This window comes from Mustela erminea, chromosome 3 (assembly GCF_009829155.1).
Source record: "Mustela erminea isolate mMusErm1 chromosome 3, mMusErm1.Pri, whole genome shotgun sequence".
NCBI lineage: Eukaryota > Metazoa > Chordata > Mammalia > Carnivora > Mustelidae > Mustela > Mustela erminea.
Genome location: NC_045616.1, coordinates 104066697 through 104087326, shown reverse-complemented (window position 1 = coordinate 104087326; position 20630 = coordinate 104066697). Strand labels below are relative to the sequence as shown.

The following is a 20630-nucleotide window of genomic DNA, read 5'->3' as shown; positions in this document are numbered from 1 at the left end:
TCCCAATCGCTGGGATTTATGGCTTCATCTCTTGGATTTGAAAGCACACCCGCATGCTTTGGCAAATGGGAAAATGTATGAACAATTTGTTGGCTTTTTTTTTTTTATCAAGTTTCCCCAAATATGTAAACTCTGAGAGTGCCTTATTCTTTTCAAATGATCATTCATTTGTCTCCAGACTCTATCTTTTGGCACAATTTATTACTCTCTATTTCAAAAAACTTAAATGCATTTTGCATATTAGCACGTAACTCTTGTTCCTGTCTCCTCCGTTGTGGAAAGGGCTGGATTGCTTTTATAAAGAAAAAAATGGCTAATAAAATTGGCCTCAGCACCATTGCTCTGCAATTCTTATGAACAGTAAAGTGGTACTTACCGTCATTGATGTTAAAAGCTATTTCTAAATTATGGTGCCATTTATTATCTCTAGTGTCCAAAGTAAGTTTAAATGATGCTTATAATTCATGTTTTACCAAATTTCCTTTTCCCCCCGAGGATACCTCTGATTAACTTATGCACATTAAAGCGCTTTTTAAATTCTTCTTTTATTGCCATTATGCTCTGAAAATCTCAGCGATTCTCAAAAATGGGTAATAAACTTGAGATAAAATGCTGCAGTTTTAGATCAATGCTGACATATCACTGTGGTGATTTCTACAGAGCTAAAGTGATAATGCTTCATATTTACGGAATATATACTAGGTTATTACTACAGTATTACCATTTTGTTCTAAGATGAAATGAGTAATTTACCAATTTATTAAACTGTTACATTTAAGTATTGCTTAGGACATTACCACCCCAATCTGTTTACTTAGCTTGAAGAGTTACCATTAAGATACCCTGTTTATTTAGGTAAAATTTGTAATCATCATGCCTTCCATTAACCAACTTATTTTTCTGCAAGGCTAATTGTCTGGAAATGAGTTTCTTCTTATTTACTGTGCTACATTCTGCTTAGCTGGCTAAAAACGTCACCCCAGCAAGAAGTGCTAGGGAAATTAATAATACATACAGAGAACAGTTTTAATTAGTATAATACCAAATGTTAATAAAAGATTTATGATGCCGTTAAAAAGTTCTAACAGAAGAGATCTTAACAGCTTCGGGCTCAATTTGTCAGGAGAGGACGACCCTCTTGTGGGAGGCCAGATTTGGGTGATTCTCAGAAGATGCTGGAGCTCCGGGGAGCACTGGCTGGAGGTGACGGGCTCTGCCTCTAGAAGGGGTTTGCTGGGAGCTGAATAGAACGGCTGTTGAATGCCAGTTCTAACTTGAAAGACACCAAGTTTTCTGCAAAGTAGGAGAGGACTACAGGGCAGCCTCAGGTCCTTCAGAAACATCTCCTGGGCCACCATGGTCTTTAGGGAGTTGGGAATAGGACTGTGAAGAGACTGGGATTTTGGTAGCTCACAAGCTATGGGAAAAGCAGATCAACGTGGAACTAGGAAAAGGATGACTGATATTCCCTGAGTGTAAGCCCTTTGCTCACATACATCTAATCCTTAGAGTGGACAGCTAGCATTATCCTCATTTTTGGGGTCAGTACGTAAAGCCCTTGGGAGGGTAAAGCCCTTACCCGAGGTTATGCTGCTAGGGAGTAGAGCAGAATTTGAACCCAGGTCACTGGAAACCTCGCAGCACTGACTCCTGCAAGGCAATACTCCATTATTCCCCTGTGCCTTTGTGCACATGACGTCTGTCAGATGGGCACCCAGACCAGCAACTGGATGCTTCCATTTTTATCTGGATGAGTTGGTGTGCACTCATCCTTCCTCTGTCCTGTTGCCCCAAAGGAGTAGTGCTCTTTTTTTTTTTTTAATAATTTTTATTTATTTATTTGACAGAGAGAAAGAGAGAGAGTACAAGCAAGTGGAGTAGCAGGTAGGGGGAGAGGAATAAGAAGGCCCCCCCCCGCTGACCAGGTAGTCCGACATGGAGCTTGATCCCAGGACCTTGGGACCACAATCCGAGCCAAAGGCAGTCACTTAACCAATTGAGCCACCCAGGCACCCCAAGGAACAGCGTTCTTTCTTTATGTGCTCATCTTCCCTCCTGTGACATGAGGACAGGAGCCATTTCTTACCTTCTTTAGATCCTTAGTGCCTGGCACAGTTTAGGTTTTCTAAAAAGATTTAAGAGACCAGGGGGAAAATGAAGTGAAAAGGAGAGATGTATAAAACTTCCGTTCATAGTGCTCAGGAGAAATAGTGACTTGAGACACAGATTCTATTGGATTGCAGGACATCATGCAGCACCCCCTCCCTGCCACCAAGTCCACACAACCCTGGCTAAAGTACAGGAGGCTGTTTTTAGTGCCCACCTCCCCAGACCCCAAGGGCCAGGTTTAAGAGCAGAGGCAGGAACCCTTTATAGGGTGAGCTGGTTCTTTCCTAGCACGCAGAATAAAAACCTGACCAAGCCAGCTACTTTCCTAACACTGTCTCCAATTTGAGAAACTCCATGGGATGAGGAACTTGCAGGCCAATGATTCCTTTATCTCACTCTTGGTTAAAAGAGAAAAACAAAAAACAAAACCAACAATAGTTCTGGGACAGAAGTTCTCCAGGATATGCAACAATCAATACAGCCTGGGCTTCTTCAAGAAAAAGAAACAAAAGGGGTGCCTGGGTGGCTCAGTTGGTTGAGTGTCTGCCTTCGGCTCAGGTCATGATCCCAAGGTCCTGGGGTGGAGTCCCACATCGGACTCCCTGCTCAGCGAGTAGCCTGCTTCTCCCTCTCCCTTGCTTGTGCTCACTCTCTCGCTTGCTCTTTCAAACAAATAAACAAAACCTTAAAAAGAGAGAGAGAGAGACAGAAACAATATCTGAGACCAGTGCCCATGTCTGAGGCTCACCTGAACCCCTCAGTCTTCCCAGCTGTTCCCTCTGAGAAGGAGTTTTGGCCCTTCAGTGGATGAATGGGTAAACAAAGTGCATTCTGTACTCACAATGGAATATTTTCCAGCCATCAAAAGGAAGGAAGCACCTATATCCTACAAACATTACACTAAGGGAAAGAAGTCAGGCACAAGAGGTCCCATGTTGTATGATCCCATTTACATGAAATGTCCAGAAAAGGCAAATTCATAACTACAGAAGAGAGATTCGTGGTGGCCAGGGACAGAGGAAGGGAGGAATCATGAGTGATTACTTAATGGGTTAGGAGTGTTTTCTCTGGGCTGATGAAGAATTTCAAAACTAGAGCGAGGTGGTGGTCGTACAACATTCCAAGTATGCTAAATGCCACACCAAACCGTACAGAGTAAGACAGTGAACTATATGTTATGTGAATTTCACCTCAAGTATTTTTTGAAAAGGCACTTAAGGAATCCTAGCGTAAGTGTCCAAAGCTCCGTGTACCTGCGTGTTCATCACAGCAGTGGTTGCAAAAAGGAGACACTGGAATGGCCATAGGCCCATCGTTTAGAGATTGGTCACCGAGAACGACGTCATTCATACTATGTAATAAAAGACAACCATCAAAAGAATGGGAGAAATTGATGGCCACCAGCTTGGAAAGATGCCCGCAATGCACTATTAAGTAAAACAAGTGAGTTGCAAACTCACATGTGTATGACATCCCAGTAAAAAAACAAACAAACAAACAAACAAAAACACCAAAAACCTACCTGCTGGTGTGCCTTTTATCAGCATAGGACCAAAGTCTGAGAGGTTTCACTCTGGTTCCTGCAGAGGAAATAATGCTGGAGTGGGAGGAGGCTTTCATTTCTTACTGAATTGCACAGTCATTTGTATTGCAGGGTCATTTGCAAAAACAAAAGATTTTTGGAAGATAAATGTTTTGAATTAAGACAAAAGCTATAGCAACTTCTAAGAGGTAGAAGAGTGGTGGGGATAAAAGAAAATGACCCGTAGTCCTGCCACCAAAACCTTCTTTTAGTTTATAGAGCTCAAAGTTTTTTAATTTTTTTTTTTTAAACACATAGGACACTAAGATTAAAAAAAAGAAGAAGAAGAAACACGGGAAAAGTAAGACATCAAAAGATGACACTGGAGGATAAGCAGGGCCTGACTCGGCCTTTGTTTCTTCTGAAACCCAGCACCAGGCCTTGAAAATGATAGGAACTCACTAAGGTCTCAACTCCCCAGTTTTTTAAAGATTTAAAAAACGTACTCCACTTCCCTACAATTGTCAGAAGCCAGCATGGGCACATTGAACTTAAAACGTTGATAAGATAAAATGGCTGGTACATGTGCAAAGTTGAGGCTGCTTTTTAACTGAGCAACTCTGGAGGACGACTGCCTGGGGAAAAGCCTCTTATCCCAGTTACTGGGATGCTTCAGAAGGTATTTTTACCCTAAATGACTTGGGTAATTATCTCCATACTTCCACTCTGTTTTGACTAGCTCTGCAGACTGATTTGAGTTCAGAGGGATATCAGTTACCTCAACTAAATATTCTTTGAAATTCATTGTGCCAACTTCCAATTTTTTTTTTTTTTTTTTGGCTTTCAGTGGCTTTTCTCAAACAGCTAACATTTTAATTTCTGCTGCTTTATCCCTTTTTGAAAGGTACCAGTCTTAGAATCTGAAGTATGGAATGGACCTCAGGGTCTGTCTTCGTGCGTGTGTGTGCAGGCGCGTGTGTGTGTGTGTGGCGAGGCTTATGTATGTACCATGACGGCCCCCATGTCAAATTTTCAAAGCAAAAGACAGAGCTAATTATTCCTCTCTTATTTTCACTGTATTATTTTCTGTGGGCTCTAAATAATTGATAAGGAGGTCCCTTTCCATAATTAAAATGGATGTTCCTACATGTCAACACCAATAGCTTTTCCAGTAATGAGTGAATTTAGATACATGTTAGGGTTGTAGTGCAGAGTGTGCAGAGGGGAGACTGGGGGCTGGTGGGAGACACAGAGCCAGTTTCCATGCAGATGACAAGAGAGCAGAAAGGACGGAAGCCTGGAAGATTACCGGGAGAAAAGTCCCTGCCTGGCCCCAAGGTCACCTTGGACAAGTAGGTGAGCCTGGATAGAAAGGCAGTGTTGGGGCAGGAAGTTTGAAAACGTACTTGGTGCCATTTGGAATCTGTTCAGTTTCCTTTGTCTTTCTTCCAATCCCTAATTCCTTCCCTTACTGACATCTCCCAGTTGCCCCTTTCCTTGATCAAAACCTGCTGCTGAAACCTTCTCTGGCATGGGGGTGGGGGTTGAGAGTACAACTTTCCCAGGTGTCGTTACCATCTTACAAATACCCAAGTCTGTTCATTCACCTTTTGGTTCAACGGACACTTCTTCCTCCCTCACTAGGGGCCTTACTCTTAGCTGCCGGTGCTGGAGACATTACAATCAAAGGCTCCCTGTCCTGCGGGAATCCACATAGAGGGTGGGCAGACAGACGGAGTGGGGCTACGGGGAGCAGGTTAGGTGCGAGGACTGGGCGCAGAGGGACAGGGTAGAGAGACGTTTTATGCCCGTGCAGGTGGGGCTGACCCAGTGGAAAAGCTGCCTCTGGGCAGAAGTGGGCAGGGTGGCGGGACAGCACGTGAAAGGGCAGAGAAGACAGCAGACAGCTGGGCGGGTGAGGGCCCCTCCATGGGGGTTGAATCCCTTGTCTGTGTGTGCCGCTGAGGCAGGGAAAGACTTTATGCAAGGGTGTGTGTGGTGGGAGGAGGGCTGGTGAACTTTAGGGAGGTCTCTCTGGTGGCCCAGGGAGGAGGATCTGGAGATGGGGCTAGAAGCAGAACTAGAGGTTCAAGCTGTGAAAGAGGGCCTCCCGGAAGGCTCCAGAGACCTCTTTCCAAGTGAGAAAGAGAGAGGAGGGGTGTGGCAGGCCCGAGTGACAGAGACCAGGGGACGGAAAAGGACAGTTTGCAGTCCAGACCTCCCTGACTGCTCCAGTCATGTCTTACAGGGACACAGGGGCGCGAATGAGATCGGGCAGGTTCCAATCCCAGCATCTGGCCCTGGGGCTCTGTGACTCAGGGCAAGTGACTTGCCCTCTCTGAAGCATAGTGTCCTTCCCTGGGATTTGGGCATAACAATACCTGCTTTGCTGCTCTCCAACCACCATGTCCCAGCTGCTGGAGGCATAGCAGAGCTGATTATTTTTGGGAGGCACATAGGCCGTTCTGCAAATGCACTTGCAGAGAAGCCCACCCACGGGCTTCTAAGTAGGAGAGCTGAGGATGGGCTGGGTCCGTGGGGGGTTCACCACCAAGCTCTCCTGAGCAAGAACTTTGAACAAGGAGAGAGAAAGCCAGTCTGGAGACACTCATTTACAAGCCGACTCCTGTCAAGCACACACACACACACACACACACACACACACACACACAAAAAAGGGCGGCAGCGTGTCAGTTCTGGCAGAAATACCGGAGACCACAGATGCATTTGCCCGCCTGCCCCCGCTGTTCTCTCTGTCTGTCTCCCTCTGGCCTCCTTCATACGGTCTTGGCTTTGATACCACCAGCTGACTCCAGAGAGGCGACAGGCAACTCAGAGCGGATGGCCATCGGGGAAGGAGCCTGTAGATAACTCTGGAAAAGGGGGCCTATTTTTGGATGGTACCAAGCTCTCAGCTTCGAGAACAAATAGGGCTGCTGCTGATCCAAACTCTGAAAAGACTTTTTAAAAAGCAACCTTGCTGACACGTTAAAGATGTGTATCCATATATTTGATTCGTTTAAAATATGCTTAATGCTGGGGCACCTGGGTGGCTCAGTGGGTTGAGCCTCTGCCTTCGGCTCGGGTAGTGGTCTCGGGGTCCTGGGACCGAGCTCCACGTCGGGCTCTCCGCTCAGCAGGGAGCCTGCTTCCCCCCCTCTCTCTGCCTGCCTCTCTGCCTACTTGTGATCTCTGTCTGTCAAATAAATAAATAAAATCTTAAAAAAAATATGCTTAATGCTCAAAGGTCCCTTTTCCAAAGGAAACAAACAAAAAGATCACTATTTAAATAGAATTTCAGCATCCAACTCTTCCTTCAAGGAAAAAGACAAAGCGTTTCTTGCCGTCGCCAAAAGTGGGCCTTTGGGGAAGGGCAGGCGCTGTGGCGGGTGACACACTTCTCCTGAATGAGCCTGCAGGTACCATGGAGGGGATGGAAAGGCTGTTATTCCGGTGGATTAGTCATGAAGAGGTCAGCGGACCCGCTCTCAGAAAGAGGAGCACTGAATTAGTGGGAGACTACAAGCGTTTTGTTTCTACAGGAAAACTGTTAGAAGGGGGAAAATCCTCACGGCTGCGCCTGCCCGCTTGTGTGCAATATATGGCCCACTTGCAAAACATTGCCCAAGAAATCTGGCAAGGACTCCAGGCTATTCCTTCCTTCCTTGCTCCTATATAGCATGCCCCCACCCCCACCTTGCTGGCCCCAGCACAGGCCTCCTCCACTCTCAGCCAGCAGCAAGCACACCCCGAGTCTTCCATTCATAAGGCAGCTCAGACTGGGTTTGCTATAAACTTAGCTTCAGGAGGAAGCCAAGCAAGAGGATGCTCCCCAATCCCCGCCCAGTGGCCGCGACACTGCACTTCTGTCCTGGTATCACTGCTGATGTGAATGCTACCCCCAGTGTGAGCTTCCTTGTTCATGTGGTGGCAGACTCTAAAGTGACCACAGTTGTGGGCATGGAAGTGAGTACCTTAGGTTGGGGCGCCTGGGTGGCTCAGTTGGTTAAGCGACTGCCTTTGGTTCAGGTCATGGTTCCAGAGTCCTGGGATGAGTCCCGCATTGGGCTCCCAACTCCATGGGGAGTCTGCTTCTCCTTCTGACCTTCTCTGCTCACACGCTCTCTCTCATTCTCTCTCTTTCAAATAAATAAAATCTTTAAAAAAAAATTAAAGAAGAAGAAGTGAGTACCACGGGCACTGGACGTGGGCACCGGGACACCCACAGCTCTGCTGCATCATCTTTCTCCATGGGGTCCACACCTGCACCTCTCAACCTGCAGGCTTTCCCCCCAGGCATGGGAGCACGTGCCCCGTCGCCCTCCAAATAGGGAGCAATTGCTTATTGCCCTCAACCGATGATGGGCAGGGCACTGACGGATTAGTACTCCAGCTGCCTGGCCCTGTGTTGAGAGGAAATTTCTCCCATTTCCCAGTGGTCCCCAGTGATGCTGAACTCCGGTGGCCACAGTGGAAACTAGCACGCAAACACACCTTTCACTGGCTGCCTTCCCCTTCCCGTCTCACCCCCCTACTCTCTTGCCACGGTCTCCTGGGATCACTGCCAAATAATTGCTTGTACCCCTATTCTTGTGTCAACACTCTACTTTTGGGGGAATCTGAACAGAGCAACATGGGGTTTCCTACCACACAACCCTCTGAAGCTGCCGCCTCTGACCAGAGCAAGCTCATATGGCTTAACTAGTACTTGTTACGTGGAAGCTCTCTTTCCTGAGGAGTCTGAGCTCATGTCTGCGAACACAAGCACATCCCTCTCCGTGAAGCCACAGGCTGTGGGCAAGAGCAGTTTGATATTTCCTTTTTCGTACATGTTTTCCTCTCCTGATGGACAGCTCAGGCTTGTCATTTGTAATGATTACTTGGCATCCCATTGTTCTCTTTCTCCCTGTAGGCAGGGCCAGGGCCAGGGGCTGGCAGGTTGTCAGGGGCCCCACGCTTGCAAGAGTCCTGCACTTGATTTCAGTGCTCGACTGTCGCCATCTTGGAATACTGAATTTTTCAGCAAGAGGCTCCTTATTTTCATTGTGTGGTGGGCCCACACATGGTAGAGCTGGTCCTGTCTGCATAATTTAGGTGATGCTGACTTTTGAGCATTCTCCCACCTAATTTGCTTCCTCTTTAAATAGGCCAGTGCCAACAATCAAGGAAGACAATATTATCCCAATGACCGAGACAAAAAATGATGCTGTACTATGTTGGCAAGAGTAGGGGAAACTGGCAGGAATGTTAATTGTCCAGCCTTTTTTGTGGAACAATTTGATAATATCGTTACTACTTTAAAATGCCCATTCCTTTAATTGAATGGTTTCACAAAGTGGTCTTTTTCCAATATATACACTTCTCTGCTCCAAAGAAGTACGTACGAGGTAATCCGATCCCAGCACCATTTAAAAAAGCAGTCGATTGCAAATAATCTAAATAAATATCAATAGGAATGGATTCACTAACTTAGGGAATAATGACATCATTGAATACTATGCAACCATTAAAAAAAGGGACCCGTCTCCAGATACACTGCGGGGTGAAGAAGCAAGTCCAGCAGGAGGCGCACGCTAACTTACGTTTGTATCAAAAAAAAAAAAAAAAAAAAAAGATGAGAAGGGCTAAACATTCTTAACACATGCGTAGACTGACTCTGGAAGGAAGGAAGAGCTAGTTTCAAGACTGCTGCGGAGAGGGGAGCTGGGGAACGGAATACAAGGGAGGAGGACAACTGATCGTTCACTCCTTGGACTCTTTTCTGGTGTTTTATTTATTATTTTTTTAAAAGATTTTATTTATTTATTTGACAGACAGAGATCATAAGTAGGCAGAGAGGCAGGCAGAGAGAGAGAGGGAAACAGGCTTCCTACTGAGCAGAGAGCCCGATGTGGGGCTCGATCCCAGAACCCGGGGATCATGACCTGAGCCGAAGGCAGAGGCTTTAACCCACTGAGCCACCCAGGGCCCCTTTTCTGGTGTTTTAATGTTGTTTTCTTTCTCCCTGTATTTTTGAAATCAATTCCAAACATGTGCTACTTTATAATGTTAAAAGAAAGGGCGGGCAGGGTTGGAGGGGTGGGGTCCTCGTGTAGGGAGAGGGTGGAACCAGCCAGAAGGCTAGCTAATGGGATGACCAGGCAACCAGGCAGGCATCCTTTCTGCTCTGACTTCAAGCTTCTGGTCTGGAGCCACCAGGACTCCAGAAACGCCTGTAGCTCATTTCTGGATTGCCCGGTCAACCTCCTCCTCTCTCCTCTGGGACTGCCACGGTAAGGTCCCAAGTGACAAGTCTTTTAAAAATCCAGAGGCAGTGAAAGCCTTTTTACTGTTCTTGATGAGTTTGTCTGCTTTTCTCTGCTTTGAAAACAAGTGTGTAAAGTGACGGTGTCTCTTTTTTATTTTTCCCCTTTGGCTGCCAGGAAGCTCACCCATTCTGAGCTCAATTATATGTTAGCCACATGAATGGAAGGTTAAATTCTTTTCTCCTCTGGACTTGGTTTTCTACCTCTGTTACCTGTTCTTTGACCCCGAGTCTCTATTTATATGCGGATTGCTTTTATGGTACATGGACAAGGATATCATTTTGGATTTTCAAATGCTCTTTTTTCCTCCCTGCCTTTCCTTGTAGCCCTGCTCTCCGCACACCGCCCTCCCTTCAGCCCAGAGCAGAATAAGCCCCGGTGGCCTCTGCGCCTGAGGGAAGAGATGTCACAGGATGAGAAAAATCTCTTGAGTTTCAAAGCGGAAGCTCTGTGGGACTATAGGCCTGAACAGAGGCTTTGAGGAGGGAGATAATGAGTCCACAGAGCAAAGCAGGCCGAAGCTTCTAGGGTGCAGGAAGAATGAGCAAAAAGCAGTTGAGAGTTAAGGGAACAGCAGACAACCCAGGGTGCTGTGGGGAATCTGTCCCTGGGATGCCGGGGCCCTGCTTCCCACTCAAAATCCACACAAAGCACACTCGTGCCAGAAGGGGCTGAGGGCATAGGGGCCCAAGACTGCCTCCCAGAGGGGCCTGCACCTCGGAGGGCACAGGAGCCGTGCCCAGGTTGGGGGGGGGGGCGGTATCTGGATGGGCGCAGTGAGAGAAGGATAGTAGGGCAGAGTCTGTCACGAACCCAGGCCCAGGGTTGGAGCGTGGTCATCACCTCAGGGGCTAGCCTGCAGGACAGAGGCTGAGGACAAGCAACTGGCTGGCCCTGATGCCCCTGTAGCTCCCAGATCTGAGAGCAGCCCAGAGAAACGGTGACCTGACTGAGATGAACTTCCTGCCCTAGAGCGGGACCAGGCTCCTGAAAGGAACTTGAGTTGCCTTGTAGAGAAAGGGTCCCCATTCTGCAAAATGTTGAAACTCTGAGCCCCTCAAGGGAATCCAAAGGAGCAACAAATGAAGACAAGAGAGAAGAGCCTTATCCTAAAATCCTTTCCAGACCTCTATAAGACGCAACCACTGGGACGGACTCCCCCCCCACCGCCCCGACCTCCCCACCCCTATTCGGAGCCCTAGGATGGTCCCTCTGATAAAGGTAGAATTTCCGGACTGGGGACACAACTAGATCCATCTCCCACATTTTGATGGGCCAGGAAGCCATCTGACTCATTTCCTACCCTTCCCCGGTAACAAATGCTTTCTGAATAAACTGGGCTGCCACCGAGCACAGTTAATGGCCTGGAAGCTTCCCAGGTGCTCCAGGAAAGAAGAGGCCTTTTAACCACGGTTTTTGGCCTTCATAACTAATGTCAGCCTTAAATGCTATTTGGAATAACAAATGAATGCTTGTCTGACTCTGAGAGCCTTTGCTAACTGCGCTCCCAAGCTTTATTATTTCGCTGATGGAGACGGCTTTTGTCATCCGGAGCAGTCTGACCCTTCGTTTACCTGTCTTTCAAATGAGCAGAAGAATAATTTCTTCGTGGGGGACTGATGCTGAGCAGATGTTCGCAGAGCCCCTTAGGATCACCGGGACAGGTCTCTCAGTAGAATTGAGGTTGTTGTTATGTAATCATTTTCCCTTCTAGTTTTGATTAAAAAAATGATCCATGTGCGTCTATGTACACAAATGTGTCGATGCTAATGGGGGCATGCGCACTGGAACCACCTCCACGCAGATCCGAGCAGGAGCAGGGTGTCCCCACAGCAAAGCTCTCTCACAGCACCCCAGAGGACACAAACGGAATACCTGGCGGGGTGGGCTGGGGGCGATCTCCCCCTGCACACACACCGGAGATGTTCCTGACCTTGGTGGGTCCCGCATTTGTGGGGAGAGGGTGGTGAGAGACAGCCTTGCGCGCCGTGTGGCAGACTCTAGTGCCCTCTGCTGTCATTTGGGAAACAAACCCTTCTGGAAGGAGTCCTCCACGTCTACCGCAAGGAAGGAAAAACCAGCTGCTCGGGAAACAGCGAAGTTTCCACCTGAATTTGTTGCGAGTTCTTTTGGGGTCGGAGCACAGGTATCCCCCCACGGAACCTGGGGTGTCCTGCTACGCCGGCCTCGGTGCTCACCCCCCAGATGGAACGGCGGCGGTGTGCTGGAACAGAAAAGCAAACTGACCAAATACCAAGACTCCCCGGGACTTGGAAGAGAGCGCGGGCGCATTTTTGGAGAGATCGTTAAGAGAGTAGTCTTGGCTGGAATAGAAAACAGCCCCGAGCTGTAGTGTTCTGAGGGTTACTTATTCATTTTAAAATTTGCTTTAATGTTATCCTTTGGCCATCAGGCAAGGCAAGGACGCTAATTTGGCCCGCAGTGTGGCACTCTTTGCTGGATGTGCCCCCGTCGCCTGTGCCTCTCTGTAACACCTGGGTATGGCCCAAAGATCGAGTGTTCATTTACTCCGTAAGTGAACAGGATATTTGCCCATTAATTTCCACTCCAGTGCTCTAAGCCTCATATAAGGCACAGTTAATATAATCTCACTTTAGATGACACTCGGAGGAGCAGGAAGACAATTTGTGGGGGGAAAGGCATAAGAGGCAGTGCGCATTTAGCGGGAATGTTAATATTTACTCGTTGCCACACTTGGTATCTGGGAGGCTGCAAAGTCACTAAGTGGGGATTACATCTTCAATTAAGTAGTGGTAGCGGGGGAGTCAGTGATGTTTCACAGAGGGAAACTGCCGAAATCATACTTTAAGGAGAATAATTTTTTTAAAAGCTACAAAAAAAAATTGAAATAAAAGCCCAAGGGGAAAAAATAGAGGGAACATTTCTGTTTAGGGAATCCTAATATTTTGGCTGAACACATTATGTAAAATTAAATACTATTTTAAACCAAGGAGATATAATATCTAATTAAGTTTTTGTGGTTGATGGGCTGAGAGAGGATTGTGAATGTGGCATCCATTGAACTGAAAGAAGTAGAAAAATTAAATAACACTGTTCTACAGTGACTTTCACCCAGACATCCAAGCAGACCTCCATATTTCGCTTTTACTCGGTCCCCTACCCTAGGACTCACTGAAGGCATGAAAGAGAAAATGAAAATGTGCACAATGAGCTCATTAAGCCTTATAACTACCCCAAGGAGTAGGAATCAAGAGTTGTTAGCCTCATTTCCAAGCTGTGACCATGGGTTCCATGGGGGACAAGGGATTCTCATCCAGGGTCATCCTGTGAGTCCAGGGCTGGAGACAGAACAGAACCACTATCGGTCAGTTGTATCTGGAACTTCTGTTCCAGAATGCTCTCTGCTCTACAGTAAGAAGAATGTCAAACTTTGGGATGTGGAACCTTCTGTTATTAATTAGAATTACCAAGAAGCCCCAAGATTTTAAGGCTATCTGGAGTCTTAGAGGAATTTCAATGTAAAGTGTGTAGAAACCAAAGACAAAAGATTCATTTTTAAAGGATGTTGATTTCTGAGACTAATTATTACATTAAGATATTTTCAAATACATTTTCAAATCATTTTAGACATATGAGATATATTATATGTGATTTTCAATGGGTGATTTTTTTAAACTTAGCTTGAATATTTATTTGTTTATTTTAGAGAGAGAGACCATGTGCACAAGTTGGGGGAGGAGCAGAGGAAGAGGGAGAGAGTGAGGAGGAAGGGCAGAAGGAGAGAATCTCAAGCAGACTCCCCACTGAGCAGGGAGCCTGATGTGGGGCTCAATCCTATGACCTGAGATCATGACCCGAGCTGAAATCAAGAGCTGGATGCTTAACCAACTGAGCCACCTAGGCGCCCAGAATAGTGGATTTATTTTCTTTCTTTCTTTCTTTCTTTCTTTCTTTCTTCCTTCCTTCCTTCCTTCCTTCCTTCCTTCCTTCCTTCCTTTCTTTCTTTCTTCTTTTAAAGATTTTATTTATTTATTTGACAGACAGAGATCACAAGTAGGCAGAGAGGCAGGAAGGGAAGCAGGCTCCCTGCTGAGCAGAGAGCCCGATGCAGGGCTCCATCCCAGGACCCTGGGATCATGACCTGAGCCAAAGGCAGAGGCTTTAACCCACCCAGGAGCCCCATTAGTGGGCTTTCTTAAACTGAACTGAAATACCTACAGAATTTTGAAAGACAACACAGACAAAGAACTCCACATGCAAATAAGACTGAATATTTCAATCATATTTCATTAGTTTTTCCCTTAAATTTACCATCACAGATGTACAATTATAGAGTTATCCACCATTTTTTTGAAGTTTAAACTTTGGTGATATCTATTTTGTATATCATTCCTAAGATAACTTAAGCAGGGCCACATTTAATTTGGGGGGGTGCGCGAAGAACTCTTGGGACAGCTTCATATCCAGTTGAAAGAAATTTGGTCAGAAGGCTATTTGAACGGAGAATATTCAAATTACAATTTGGTGATAAAGAAGTAGTTTAAATAATTGAAAATGAGGAATGAGCTTTGAGAAGTCGCTCTTCGGTGGTCGTTTTTGTTTCAATCGCCACAAGCGAGAAGTAGGTTTTAAAAATAGATCACCAGGGCAGAGCCAAGTGTCTCTGACAGGCACTTGCAGGCAGGATTCTAGAAATTCCAATCATTTAACAAATTGCACCATTAAAAGTCATAATAGGTCTAAAAGCCATTCTTGAAAGAACTTACTAAGTAATTTGACCTACATAATCATCTTGTTAAATTCATTTGATATCACGAGACAGTTAGTGAAATATGCATAGTACATTATATTAAAGAGAAAAGTACCCTTCAATTGGTGTCTGATGTGCACTTTGCAATCGCAGCTATTAGTTGTCTATAAAACTCCTAGACATGATTTGATTTGATTTTATTACTGTTATATCATTTTACTTTGTAACATATAGGGGTGGAGATTACAGGTCGGCTCGTGCTCACTAGGAAATATTTAACGAAGGATGTTTTATTTATTAGCATAAAGAGACGCAGTGGATTATTGGGTGATTAAAGTGATGGTGTGGCTGCCACACTTGTCAAAAGTACAGCTCTAATTCAATAGCAAGGCGACAGTCAGTCTCTGAGTTGATCTATGCCTGAGCAAACTGGCTCTGAAGGCAGGACATTGTCCACTTAAAAGGATCTTTGTAAATTTCTATAATTGCACATTATCAAAAGCAAACAGCAACAACAACAAACCCGCAGAGTGATTTCTCAGTCGTAAGTTTACTTTCCATCTGCCAGGAGCCCTGCGTTTCATCTTTTGCATTCCTAACATCCCAAATCAATAACAGAGAATGATATTTAATGTTACTAATCTATGTGGGAAACACAATATTTTTACACAAAGTAAATTGAGAAGAGAATTCAATAAAGGGAACAAAGGAAGAAAGGAACTAGCATTTATTGACTGCCTGCTTTGTGCCAGGCTCTGTGCTCAGTTTTCTACAAAGACCAGCAGACTATCTCATTTAATCCTACAGAAAGCTGCAAAGTGAACGAAAAAATATTTATTTTTAAAATTTTAATTGCACACATGTTACTACTTTTTCCCTTTGTTTTCCTTTGGTTTAATGTCACTCAAGCCCGTGAATAATACGTATCATCAGAACTACTTCATATCTCACTGGGGGAGGAGGGAGAAGTTGCTAATATCACTTGTCAATGAACACATTTACTGCAAGTAGTGTCCATTTTATCTATTCTTTACTCTTGCTCAAAGAATACTTAATCAGAATTTTATTTTGCATGTAATTAGGCATAAATATATCCTCCCTGAAATACCAGCTCTTTGCTGGTATTGTAAATTTGAAGGAAACTTATAAACTTATAAACCATAAACTGTATCACTTAAATCATCCATTTGTTAATATTTGTTAATTGCATTATTTGTATTTCAGGACAAATTTAGAGCTAATTCGAGGTAAAATATTACAGAGTCTGATTTGTTTTATGTTGCAAGCCAAGATATGGTACAGACCCTTTCTTAATTATTTTACTACGCTAAAAGCTAAAATTGTCTGGGTGCATCATAAACCTTCCCTGGGCCTTAGGAGCGGTTTAGTTTCACAGCGCCCTCTGCTGTACTCTGTGAGTTTAGCACTCTTCCAACTCGAGCAAAGAGCTGAAACTTGCCCAGAAGACAACCCAACAGTCAGGGCAGATGTGGGTCAGGTCCTCAGCCATCAGGGTTTAGAACTTGAATACTGACTGCAAACCTAGATCCCAGCAGGCTTAGGAAACTAGTGTGCTTGACGGAACTCCCAGGAATTCTCTTTCCATCTCCATCGTCTCCCCCAAGAGGGAGGGCTACAGGGCCCCTGCATCCAGCTGCCTCCGCAGCTGAAGGGCATTTCACATTTTGCATTTCCAAGAAGGCAGACCTGTCCTTTCACCACTCCCAGCCCAAACATCCTTTACCTCCAGGTCTTCTCACCTCTGTTCATGGGTCACCTTTCCTTCAGCTCCAAAGCGTAGGAGTTGTCTGTGATTTCTCTCTTTCCCTCACCTGGCTCCTGGCAGGTCCTTCAGAAATTACCTGTGGAATGAATGAGGAAGCAGACAGAGAATGCAGAATTTCAGGGTATTAGCCCACCACGGAAAACAGAAAAGCATCTGTGAAAGCAGGAATAACGTCACCGTGTTATTTCCAGGTAGGTAGACCTACACAGAGAGAGGGCAATGCCAATTTACTTTTTCCTGTCCATCTCTCATCTAGGTATGATAGGATTTCTTTAGATTCCCACAGCCTCCATCAGGCCAGTGGGGAATAAGTAAGGGATCTGGTTTTAGGTTTCTAAGGGATTAACACGTTCCTTCCTTGTTCTCTGAAACTGTATCCTGGTTATAGTTTCTTGGAGTAGAGCTGGCCTGCCGCCAAGCCCACCAGTCTGCCAAGCCCACCTCATGATGTATCTCACATCTTCTTGTAGCTTATATGTGCCCTCATGTGTGGGATCTTTCTGCTGTCACTTGAGAGGGCATTTTTTCCCCTGTTCTGAGAGATCCGTATGGTGCCTTTGACCATGAGTGTTTACTAATGAAACTTGCCAATCAAAATTTGACATACTTGGGGCACCTGGGTGGCTCAGAGGGTTAAGGCCTCTGCCTTCGGCTCAGGTCATGATCCCAGGGTCCTGGGATCGAGCCCCACATTAGGCCCTCTGCTCAGCAGGGATCCTGCTTCCCCCTCTCTCTCTGTCTGCCTCTTAAAAAAAAAATTGACATACTTGCCCATCAAGGTATCTTCTAAATTATCTTGATAGTTCGATTTAACCAGAACCCATTAATATATAAACTCATAATACACATTTTGATAACATGTAGAGAGTTCAAAAAATAAACATCAGGCTAATCCTAGTACCCAGGGATAAATTCTATTAACACTTGGATGTGGTTTTTTTTTTTTTAATAGAGTTTATTTTTTAGAACAGTTTTAGGTCCATAGCAAAAGAACTGGAAGATATAGAGATTTCCCATAAACTCCCCGCCCCCTCCATACCCAGCCCCACCCCCCATTATCAATATCCCCCACCAGAGTGGGGCATTTCTTACAACCAGTGAACCTACATGAGACATCACTGTCAACCACAGCTCATAGTTTACATTAAGGTTTACTCTTGGTGCCATACTAGTCTGTGGGTTTGACAAAAGCGTAAGGTCATCTATCTACCATGAGAGTAACATACAGAATAGATTTATATATAAAAATATCCCTGAAAATCCTCCGTGTTCCTCATATTCATCTCTCTCTCCTTCCTAATCTCTAGCAACCACTGATCTTTTCATCTTCCCGTACATTTTAGTCTCTTTCTCTATGTATATGTGTGCATATTAATATCACTACAAAAGTGAGCACGTACTATGCATGCACTTTATTTTCTGTTTTACTTTCCTTTTAAACTTTTAAAGCTGTACATGATGGAAATTCTTAAGCATACATAAAAATCAGAGAGAAAACTATAATGAAACTCCATCTGCCCAACACCTGGCTTCAATAATTATCAACATTTTGTTAATTGTATTTCATCTCTCTCCCTCTACTGGCTTGCTTTTCTTTTTTCCTGAAATATCTTGACACAAATCCAAAGAATTGTGCCATTTCACCCATAATACTTTCACCCATGGTCAAAGGCACCATACGGATCTCTCAGATATATATACATATATAAACTGCCTTTTTCATTTTATATGACATCACGAATATTTTTCCGTTTCATTCATTATGGTTTAAAACGTTATTTTTAACAACTGCCAAATATTGTCATTATATGTGCCGCAAAGCTTTGAGCACATCTCTGATTATTTTCTTAGGATACATCTCTGTAAGTAAATAATAGGATCAAAGGATAAGAGTTTTAAAAGCAGAAAAACTTGGTTGTATCAACTTACATTCCAATCAGTGGGGTGTGAAAGGGCCTGTTTCCTTAACCCTTGAGTTATTACCGATTGTATGGGTCAAGGTGCCATTGCAGATAACAGAATCTACTCTAGCTGGAAGCCAAGATTTATTACTAGCTATTATAAAATCATTAGAAGATTAGGAGGAGTTGATTGATCTCCCAGGAATGAACTCCAGAATCACAGTGTGGAGTTGGCTCACCAAGACAGCTACCTCGGCCATCATTGGGAAGTTGGGAATAAAAAAGTTGCCATCATAGTTGCAAGCTCTAGGTTCCTAGTGCCTTTCTCATGATTTACAAGATTAGAATGGATGCCTCTCCAGCCCCCCAACAAAAATGGAATCGGACCCTAGGCCTTCTACTACAAATGCCATGGAAGTCCAAATGCCTCTATGATCTTACTTGGTATCAGAAGCACAAGAATTATGGTTTATATATTAGTATACTAGTTCATATTGTCCACGTTTCATATGGGCACACTGCTAGATTGAAGGTAGGTCCTCTGAAAAATTCAAGCTATTAGAGAGTCTGGGAAATGCAGTACTTTTGCTTTCCAGTTTTCAGCGGGCAGCAAGCCGTGACACAAAGTGGCTGAATGGAGCTGAATGAGCCAGTCAGTAATATCTGCTACAGTCCATCCATTTGGCAACACAGCATCTATATATAGTCTCTGTCAATAAATCTTCCAAACAAAGGGGCGCCTGGGTGGTGCAGTAGGTTAAGAGTCTGACTCCTGGTTTCAGCTCAGGTCGTGATCTCAGGGTCATGAGATTGAGCTCCATGTGGGGCTCTACTCTCAGCATGGAGTTTGCTTAAGTCTCTCTCCCTTTCCCTCTGCCCCTCCCCCCACCATGCGCACGAGCGCGCTCTTTCTCTCTGTCTCTCTCAAATAAATAAATAAATATTTAAAAAAAAATCTTCTAGGAGCATCTGGGTGGCTCAGTCAGTTAAGTGCCTGCCTTCAGCTTAGGTCATGATCCTGGGGTCCTGGGGTTGAGCCCCAAATTGGGCTCCCTGCTCAGAAGGAAGCCTGCTTCTCCTTCTCCCTCTGTTGCTTTCTCGAGTTCTCTCTCAAATAAATAAATAAATAAATAAAATCTTAAAAAAAAAAATCTTCTAAGCAAAAATAATAGCCGCTGGGTACCTGGGTAGCTCAGTGGGTTGAGTCTCTGCCTTCAGCTCGGGTCTTGATCTCAGGGTCCTCAGGATCTAGTCCCACATCAGGCTCTCTGCTCAGTGGAGAGCCTGCTTCCCCCTCTCTCTCTGCCTGCCTCTCTGCCTACTTGTGATTTCTCTCTCTGTGTGTCAAATAAATAAATAAAACCTTAAAAAACAAAAAACAAAAATAATAGCCAGAACCAACATACTTTCCTAATGGACTCATACCTCATACAAACAAAAAGAAGCTTATCCCCCAAAAGAAACCCAAAAGTCACTCTACATGCTATCCATTTCTAAGTGATGTTCATTCCTCTTCTGGTATACCCACATATTGATACCCTGTAATCTAAGTGCTAAACGATAAACTCTGTATTAAATATTTGAACTTGCTCTATGTCATGTAGTAAGTGAAGGGGGGGCGAAATTTTATTATGTATAAAATTTGCAATCATGGATCTCATTTCTTCAACTAGTCATGAGATACCAATACCAGTCAATATTCAAAGACGTTTTAAAACTGGTTTACTTGATTCCGAATCCAAACATGGCTGTGTGGTCTCATGAGTTTCTTTTATTCAATTTATTCTTTTATTCAATTTCTTTTATCATTTTTTGTGCTTTGATTTGTTGGTGAAACCAGGTTATTTTTTAAAGTGTGGAATGTTTCACATTATGTATTTGGTTGATTGTTTTTTCTTGATATCATCAAACTTATTCTACTTTACCTTGTATTTCCTGAAAGCTGGTAACTATTCTAAAGACCTGATTAGACTGAATTTTGTTTGTTGACAGGAAGAACTCATGAGCACCCTTGGGGTCTTTCTATTGCGTCACGTTGTCTGGTATCCTTCTTTCAGAGAATCTAAGATTGATCACTGGGTTCAGGTGGTGTGGCCCTGGTCCCTCCACTGTAAAGATTCTAAACATTTCTCCTAATTATACGAATGTTCCTTGAGATCATGAACTGGACCTATTATTTTGTTAAGGATCAAAATTTATGATTTGTCTAATTCTACCAAACTCATGACTCACTGCAGATCTATACCCTTGGCCATTTCTTTTTTTAAGGCAGAAT

The 20630-nt window shown here is 44.5% G+C and overlaps 1 pseudogene; it reads left to right on the top strand.

Moving 5' to 3' along the window:
• The window catches only part of LOC116587234, a 37060-nt pseudogene that overhangs the window by 4490 nt on the left and 11940 nt on the right, over window positions 1–20630 (top strand).